This window comes from Phyllopteryx taeniolatus, chromosome 5 (genome assembly GCF_024500385.1).
Source record: "Phyllopteryx taeniolatus isolate TA_2022b chromosome 5, UOR_Ptae_1.2, whole genome shotgun sequence".
NCBI classification, from domain to species: Eukaryota; Metazoa; Chordata; class Actinopteri; order Syngnathiformes; family Syngnathidae; genus Phyllopteryx; species Phyllopteryx taeniolatus.
Window position 1 is genome coordinate 14,529,831 of NC_084506.1, and position 9,471 is coordinate 14,539,301.

Below are 9,471 nucleotides of genomic sequence, written 5' to 3' on the forward strand. Positions count from 1 at the left end.
TCTGCTCCATTTCCATACTGATTGAGGAGTATCTGCAACATTTGCACAATCAACATTGTCCCAGATTATCGCACTACTCGCTTGAAGTCTCGCCGCCATTTGCACAATGGTCATTGCACCGGTCTATTGCACCGGTCTTTCGAACTGCTCTAAGTTCTAGAGGACTCTGCATCTTTTTGCACAATTATAAAAAAAATAATAATAATGTACCGGCATTACCAGATAACTAGCAAACCCTTTATTGCTCAGTGACTGTTTTTTGTCAATGTCTTTATGTCTCAAAAGTGTTCTCTGTCAATTGACTGTCTCTATCGTACTAGAGCGACTCCAACTACCGGAGACAAATTCCTTGTGTGTTTTTTTTGGACATACTTGGCAAATAAAGATCATTCTGATTCTGAACAACCATTCACACTCACATTCACACCTACGAGCAATTTAGAGTTGTCAATCAACCTACCACGCATGTTTTTGGGATGTTGGAGGAAACCGGAGTGCCCGGAGAAAACCCACGCAGGCACGGGGAGAACATGCAAACTCCACACAGGCAGGGCCGGGATTGAACCCAGGTCCTCAGAACTGTGAGGCAGACGCTCTAACTAGTCGTCCACCGTGCTGCTCATTCTCATCTACTTTTATCACATTAAAGATTGTAAATCTTAAAGAAGCCATGTTTATGTAATGACTTTAGATTCTGCTGTGCTCTGTGCTTCTGCATTTTATGAGCATAGCTTGTGAAAATCCTTGGATTGCTGACGAAGCTCCCTGCTTGAATGATGTCGAAACAAAAGGAGAATAAAAAAGATGTCATTCTTGTAATGGCTATTTCAGAGTGAAGCAGACGTCAATGTCACCAGGGGGAACATTTTCAACAGGTCCGCCCACAGGTTGCTACATGGAGCCATGAGGTCCCTGATATGAGACACGGTTATCCAGACCTCTGCCTGTTGTTTATCACACACTTCCTTCCCTTTTGTCATTGTTTATCATAAAGTGACTGTTGCTGGGTGATTGAGGCAAATAAAAGCACATGGGCAAGACACCAGACAGCTACTGTATCCCACAATGGCAATGTGTTGTTTATGAACCATGACAACCAGCAGTTTGAAGTGGGTAACTATTTTTTATCCTCTTCCTGCTTTCAACATCAGGGCATCAAGTTTTCCATCAATTGGAAAGCGTCTTACATGTGGAGAAAGACAAATGAGAGAGAATGAGTTCCAGAGAGAGAAATGGGCCAGTTGATGTCAATGTGGAACAGAATTGGACGCATTAAGCAAATGTAAAGTTGAAAAACAACATCCCAATGTCCAGTAACAAAAACTCAATATTTTATGGCACATCAATTCCTCGTTTCAGTGTTCTTACTCCTGTCCAACAGTGCCACCGGAGGGTAGTTTCCCCTCTGTGAGCGCCCTTTGTCAAACATATCAGAAATTTCCATTTTACTGCAATTCTTGAGGAGTGTCCAGACAGGAGCCAGTGATCTCAAGCTCTCTGTAATTTAAGACTTGTGAAAATAAAAAGCACACTTTAATCGACAAGAGGCCATTTAACAAGAACTTACATGGAAAACAAACAGGGGTGGGATCACACTCTGTAAGCATGTCATCCAGCAGGGTGTGCCCCAAGAGCTCTTTTGTGTTTATAATGTGTTATTTGGGAGAGTTTGTTGCTCCCTAGTCAAAACAACAACATTGGATGTAGGAAGGTATTTTTTTTCTGTGCCTCAATAAGAAAGAAATAGGATCCGGTGGTCTCCATACAGGGAAACCATGAGCCTGGTTTATATTCATCAGTGCTCTGTCGTAGGTAATACTGTAACTCTTTCATTTTATGCAAGTTTAGCGTGTGACTTTATAGACAGGAGATTTCAGCCTGCAACCTCAATAATAACAGTGTGCACAGTCTCTTACATAACATTTTTTTTCATGTCACTCACTGTGCATCCATCCATCCATCAATATGGTAAACTAGAAACTATGCGTGACACATTTTTACTGGGAACATGGCTGTTATTGAAAAAAACTCATTCCTTTAGGCCATATTAGCTAACAATAATACCACAGTCACAATATTTGAATCAGAAAGGAAACTAATGCCCAGTTTTTATCATTCATCAGAAAGGTGTTCATTTAACAATGTTTATTTATAATGTTAGGCTAGTTAGCTGTGTCATAAATCAACACCGTATCATAACAAAGAGGTATGTAATTATTTATTTTAACTATAATGGTGATCAATTTCTACACCATTGCAAACTACAATCATTTAAGTATTAATAGCTCTCCAATGTCCACTGAGTGTAGCCTATGTGTCAATGTCAACGTACAAACACAGAAACTTGTTTTAGAGGTTGGATGTGCTTTTTAATGCATACTATTTTCTTTTTCGGTAATGTATTGTTTCAAGTATCAACGTCTCCTACAAGACTCATGTAGCTATCTGAAGTAGAGCAGACTCTTGTGGCAAAACATGGAAACACATGCATGTTTGGAAAAGTGGGCCAAAGTCTTGACCTTAAAACACGCGCACGCGCACACACAGCAATAGTGTTCACAAGTATTACATATTTTTAAAATGGGTTGGATTGGTATAATTCAGTGGCAGCCGGTATATTTGGGACCTTGGCCTTCGGTGACGTAATCCACCTCTTAATAACACCATCACGGGGCAAACAAATATTGTACAAAAACGCTACACATGTATAACTGTTTGGCATTAAAAGAAGAGACAGAGCCATTCCCCATATTTGAGGACGAATGCCATTATTACTAAAGCAAGAAACACAGTTAAGTTTCCCTTCCAATACATCAACTCCAAACAACTCCAAACCTCTATAGTTTTTGTAGTGTATACAATACAATACAGCAATTCAAAATCAATATTTATCTACTAACATGAGAAAAATCTTAAAACTATAACATATAAATATATGAATAAAATACATCGTACTCACCGTAGACACAGCAGACTCTGAAAGTGCCCCAAAAATCCTTTTCCGGTTGAAAACAAGTCAAGTCGGTGACTTAGCCACACAAAGTCTTGTTTCTTTCTCTTTTTTTATGAATCATGTCCTTTTCAGTAAATCAATCTAATACACATATTCAGCTCAACCAATCAGAGGACGATTTAGCTGAACCAAACAGAGGACGTGAAAAATACCAACGTGACGAGGCTGCGTGGTGGATCTAAAATCTGATTGGTTATACCATTTCAACAGTGTGTGTGTGCATGTGTGCGTGTGCGTGTGTGTGCGTGTGCGTGTGTGCGTGTGTGTGTGTGTGTGCGTGCGTGCGTTTATTTTTACTTGTTTGACGCCAGCACTTGGGATTTTGAAGACTTTGGGCAGATTATAATTACATGGCAACACATAGGAGCTGAAATCTGATTGGAAAATAAATAAATAAATAAATAAAATACAAATCTCTACATGCAGTCCGGTACACGATTGCAAACTGAACAAAGCAGCCAAGAGATGCTGTAAAATGAAGACAAAAGACTATTGGAAACATAGGCGTAATTGGTGGGGATGACGGGGGGACACCCCTTACTTTTTCAGAGGGCTGTTGTCTGTTACCCTGCAGTTTTAAAATCCGGGTCCAATTGCTTTTTCTCCATTTAAACATTTAATGAAATAACTGGATATAATTTCTGTTTTTGCTATCGTAGCTACATCTAATCTATTATATCATCGATGATCATGGTTATCTGATTTCTCGTGGTGGGCGAATCGATCCAAAATATCGATAATATCGATATTCGTCACATGACTTAGCAGCAGTCGGCGTCGAACGGCAACTGGGGAGTGGCGAGCACTCGAGCGGGCGTTCTTCGCTCCTCGTTCCCCCCTCTTGTGTTTCATGCCATCAGGTTACCTAGCAGCACGAGCTAGCAAGCCGCTGTCTCTGCCCGGCCACCAGCACAGCACACACAACTCGTGCCATCCACAGCACTGAGCAGAAGAATGCCAGAAGAGAAGCGCCGTGTGATTATATTTTCAGGTTGAAGATGCCCCCTTAACAGGCTGCGCTATTTGCAAAAAGGCTATAAGGTACAGTGGCGACACCACAAATTTATACAAACACATGCAAAACCACGCCATAGCAAACGACCTCCAGAAAGAGAGAATACTGTTTGTTACTGTTGTATTGCTTCTGGAAAAAAAAGTTATGTTGATAAAGTATGTTCTATTTACCAATAAACTTAATTCTGTCCTGGGTTTTAAATATTTAATAATAAAAAATGAAACATCACAAAAACACTTAAAAGATGCATAAATTGCTAAATATCACTTAATGTTCATGATGTTTAAGTTTTGAAAAGTATTGGTATCGGCAATACTGGCCCTGTATTAGCTGGTATCAGAGTAATACCAAAATGTGCAGTATTGCAACTACTGATTTCTAGTTCTGGAGCAATTTGTAAAGTTCAATTTCAACACTGGCGGCACGGTGGCCAACTGGTTAGAGCGTCATCCTCACAGTTCTGAGGACCTGGCTTCAATCCCCGGTCCAGCCTGTGTGATGTTTGCATGTTCTCCCTCCGAGTACTACGGTTTCCTCCCACATCCCAAAAATATGCATTCTAAAATTGCCCGTAGGTGTGACTGTGAGTGTGAATGGTTGTTTGTTTATATTTGCAATTGGCTGGCAACCAGTTGCCGATGACAGCTGGGATAGGCTCCAGCACGCCCGTGACCCTAGTGAGGAGAAGCGGCTCAGAAAATGGATGGATGAATTTCAGCACCACAGGGGAAAGAAGGTATTGCCCTATGTCAGCACATATCACGTTAGAATGTTAGTGAAGTCATCGACGGAGATACGCCTCTGACTCATGGTGCAAGATTTTTTTTAAAAGTTAGGACACAATAAATGAACACAATTTAACTTTCATGAAAATGCATTTTAAAAACTTGACAACGTTGATATGGCTCCAGGGTAAACCTCTGATTGCGAGCCGCCATGTTTTAATGATGACATCCTCGCTGACATCATCGTCATGGTGGCTCGTCCGCCAATTACAGCAGTTTTGGTTTATAGTACTGTAAATGACACTTGGCTGGCCCAATCACGTCGCTTAGACATTTTACCAACAAATTTAGATTCTTTTTTAATGTCCACCTACCAAATGCAGTGCGCGACAATGTTCTGTGAAATAACTGGCTCTGACTGCTTTGTATTTAAAAGCCTCTAGGCTTTTAAAGGCAGGTTACTTTTCAAACATTTTCAAACAGGTTACTTTTACCCCATTTTACCCCAGTGCCACGTAAACAATAAGTAAATCAATTCTAAGTACCACCAAAAAAACTGCTTGCTGCGCCCACCGCCTTGCAGAACTCCTTCTAGACCTGGGAGGAGAACTGAGGACCACGGTCGAATACAATGTCAACAGGTATACCATGAAGTCTGAACACGTGGAGGACAAGAAGGTTAGTGGTCTCAAAAGCAGAGGGCAACTTGGGAAGAGGTACATAAAGAACACATTTGAAGAACCGGTCTAAAATGGTGAGGATGATGGTGTTACCTTCACAGGGAGTAGGCCGGTGACAAAGTCCAGGAAAATGTGGGACCAAGGGTTGCTCGGAATGGGTAAAGGGTGCAGCAGACCAGCTGGGGATTGATGAGAGGTTTTACCTCGGGCGGAGACGGAGCAGGCTAGGATGAACTCTCGGTTGTCTTTAACTAGACTGGGCCACCAGAAGTGTTGCTGGATGAAATGGATGGTGCGGGTGATTCCAGGATGAGCTTGGAGTTGTGGGCACACTGAAGGACGTGCGGAATCGGGCACGAACAGCCAGTTAGGAGATCCGGTCTTGGGATCCAGGTGAGTCTTCTGAGCGAGGTGAGTCTTCTGAGCCTCTTTAACCACCTGTTCAATCTTCCAAGCGGCTGCTTGAACGAAGCAAGAAAAGGAAGGAAGGATGGGTTCTTGTTCTGTTGGGCTGGAGGGGGGTGCATACATACGGGAGATGGAATCCGGTTTGCCATTGCGGAAACCAGAGCGGAAGGAGAGGCAGGAATTGAAACGGGTGAGAAATAAGGCCCAACGAGCTTGCGGGGGATTAAGCCGTTTGTCGGAACGGAGATAAGCCAGGTTTTTGTGGTCAGTCCAAATAATAAGAGGTGAAACGGTCCCCTCCAACCAGTGCCTCCACTCCTCCAGGGCCCAGACGATGGCTAGCAGCTCACGATTCCCTACATCATAATTCCGCTCGGATGTGGACAGGTAACGGGAGAAAAAGGCAAAGGGATATAGTTTTTGGGAAACTGGGTCCCGCTGGGAGAGGACGGCTCCCGTCCCAGTGTCAGAGGCATCAACCTCACCACAAACTGGAGGGAAGGATCAGGGTGTCACAGGATGGGGACACTGGTGAACAGTTCCTTGAGGCATTTGAATGCTTGCGATGCGGCAGGGGTCCAATGGAAAAGGGAGCTGGTGGAGGTGAGACTGGTGGGCAACCTTGCTGTAATCATGAATGAATTGACGATAGAAGTTGGTGAAACCTAGGAAACGTTGAAGCTCTTTGCGGGTGGAGAGAATGGGCCAGTGGACGACTGCTTGGATCTTTGGGTCTGGTTGTAACTGTTCTTTGGCGATGATGAGTGAAGAAGAAGAAGTGAGCGGAAGAGAGGTGAAATTCACACTTTTCTGGTTTTACGAAAAGGCGGTTCTCAAGAAGGCGTTGGAGTTCCTGGCGGACATGCTGGCGTTCTTCGGGAGAGCGGGAGAAGATGATTATGTCGTCTAAATAGATGAAAACGAACCGGTTCAGCATATCACGGAGGACGTCATTGATGAAGGTTTGGAAAATGGCGGGGGCGTTGGTTAATCCAAACGGCATGACCAGGTATTTGAAGTGTCCAAGAGGGGTATTGAAAGCAGTTTCCCATTCATCCCCCTCTCTAATGCAGATGAGTAGATCCAATTTGGTGAATATCTGGGCGTCGCAGAGGGGTTCAAATGAGGGGTCAATTAGGGGCAGTGGAGCTTTGTTTTTTAACAATGAAGTCAGTCACAGCCTCGTAAGTCAATGCAGGGGCAGACAGTGGTATCTTTATTTTCTACAAAGAAGAAGCCAGCCCCCACGGGGGGTGAAGAGGGCCTCTTTTTCGGGACGGGAAAGATTAAAGAGGCGGCTGGAGGCAAGAGGGGCTCCTGACAAGAGGTCAATGGTGCAGTCATAGGGGCGGTGGGGGGCAGGAGAGATGGCAAGGTCCTCACTGAAAACGGGGGATAGGTCATGATAATCTTCTGGGACCCGGAAGAAATCGGTTGAAGTAACTGGTGGCTGAGTTGTGCTGGAGGTCGGAACGGCCGAAAGAAGACAGTGGGAATGGTGGGACCAATCTATGGCAGGGCTGTGTTTTTGAGCCAAGGGATACCTAGGACTAGTGGCGTTTCCAGGGAAGGAATGACAAAAAAACTGGAGGGTTTCACGGTGATTACCAAAAATGAGCAGGTTGAATGAGTGCAATTTGGTGGGTGACAGGAGAGATGAGGTGCCCGTCTAGGGCCGTAACCCTCTTAAGGAACGGGAGGGGCTCAAGGGGAAGCTGGAGCTGGATAAAATTGTCATCAGCGCTGGAGTCAATGAGGGCTGTGACTGGTGAGCTGCGAACGGGACCCAGAATACACGCGGGAGGGAGAGCTCTGGGAGGTGTTGGTTTGGCTCACCACGACGCTCTCAGGTCGTGGTAAGCCTGGTCTTTTGGTTTAAGAGTGCAGGTGGCAATGAAGTGACCAAGCTGTCCACAATAGATGCATAATCGCTGAGTGAAGTGGCGCTGTCGTTCCTGGGGGTCTAACAGGGTCTTTCCTAGTTACAAAGGCCCCTCTAATCCAGTGGGGGGTGAAGAGGAGGCGGCAGGGGGTTCTGTGTGCGGCGGAGTGGTTGGAGGCGCAGTCCCCGTGGGTGGAGCGAAACTACGTGGTTTAGCTCCTCGCTCACGAGCTCTATTTCAGAGGTGGTTGTCGAGTTTGATGGCTAATGATATTAAATTCTCGATGGAGGGGGGTATCTCATCCTTGAGTTGTTCTGATAACCCCTTGAAAAAAATTCCTCGCAAGTATCCGGAAATCAATCGAGTAAGAGGCCATGGAACTCAAACCTTGGGTAACAGCTAGGAGGCGCCGAGTGGCTTCCCTACCTTTAATGGGGTGATTGAAAACTTTCTTGACTTTGGCCATAAATGAGTCTAGTCATGCAAGTACCGGGAAGGAATTATGCCAAAGCGCAGTAGCCCATTTGGCAGCTCTTCCGCGCAGGAGGTTGATGGTGTATGCGACTTTTGATCTGTCTGTCGAATACTAGTGTGCAGTTTAGTAAAATGAACTACATGAACCGAGGTCCCCAGAGTAAGGTTCGGGAGGAGGGACTTGAGGCTCTTTGTATGGGAGGAAGGGATGGTTGGAGGGGCGGGCTCGGGAGGAACACTCACGGGAGGTTTGCTGAGGTGTGGGTTGCCCGAGTGCATCTGGGAGGACAGGAGAGATACTTGTTGTGTGAGGGTATTTAATGAGTCCATTATTTTGCAGAGGGCTTTGTTCTGTCTGAGCTGTGTGAGCTCCCTGGTGGACGACCGCTTCCCGCAACGCTTACGGTGTCGCTGGGTCCATGTTGGCCTGAGTATTCTGTCACGATAATAATTGTATCAGCATAGACTGGACCCAAAAGCAGACTGAAGCGGAGGGAGTAGGTTGAGAATGGTTTATTCAGGGTTGGTTCAGGGTAAGGATATCCAAGGCGAGATGGTGGACCGTTGGGACAAGGAGCGAGCAGGAAGCGGGAACGTGAGCAGGTGGAGTAGCTTGGCGCCGTGGCTGGAGCGGACGGCGAGGTGGTGGGCACGGGATGAGCACTGGAGACGAAGAAGAACACAATCGGGTGAGTACAGATGCGGGTCGTCGGATAGTTACTTGTATGTAACAAAAACCTGGAGGTACGACAGTCGGCCGGTGCACCACAATCAAGTGTCAATACTCAGGCGATGGCTTGCTGGACTTGACAGGCTTAAACGTAGGCAGTAATGAGGTGATGCTAATTGCTGGGGACAGAGAGAGAGAGAGAGAGAGAGAGAGAGAGAGAGAGAGAGAGAGAGAGAGAGAGAGAGACAGAGAGAGAAAGAGAGAGAGAGAGAGAGGGAGAGAGAGAGAAGGCGCCACCCAAGCTCCAAAAGACGAACTGCAGGGCATGGATCATGGCAGTTTTATTCGTAAAAAGTGTATTTAATATTATGCAAAGTTGGAACATTCATACTGTGCATGAATATAGAAAATAAAAAACTGTACTTAGTAATTCAAATCAAATGTATTACACTTAAAGTGAAATGAAAATTGCACCTAAATAAATGTTTGAAAACACATTCCTAAATGATTAAATACAAATGTGTTATACTTAAAAGTTAAATACAACTGAATTGTACTTAACAAAAGTACTAAACTGTATTTAAAAAACAAAATAATAAAAGA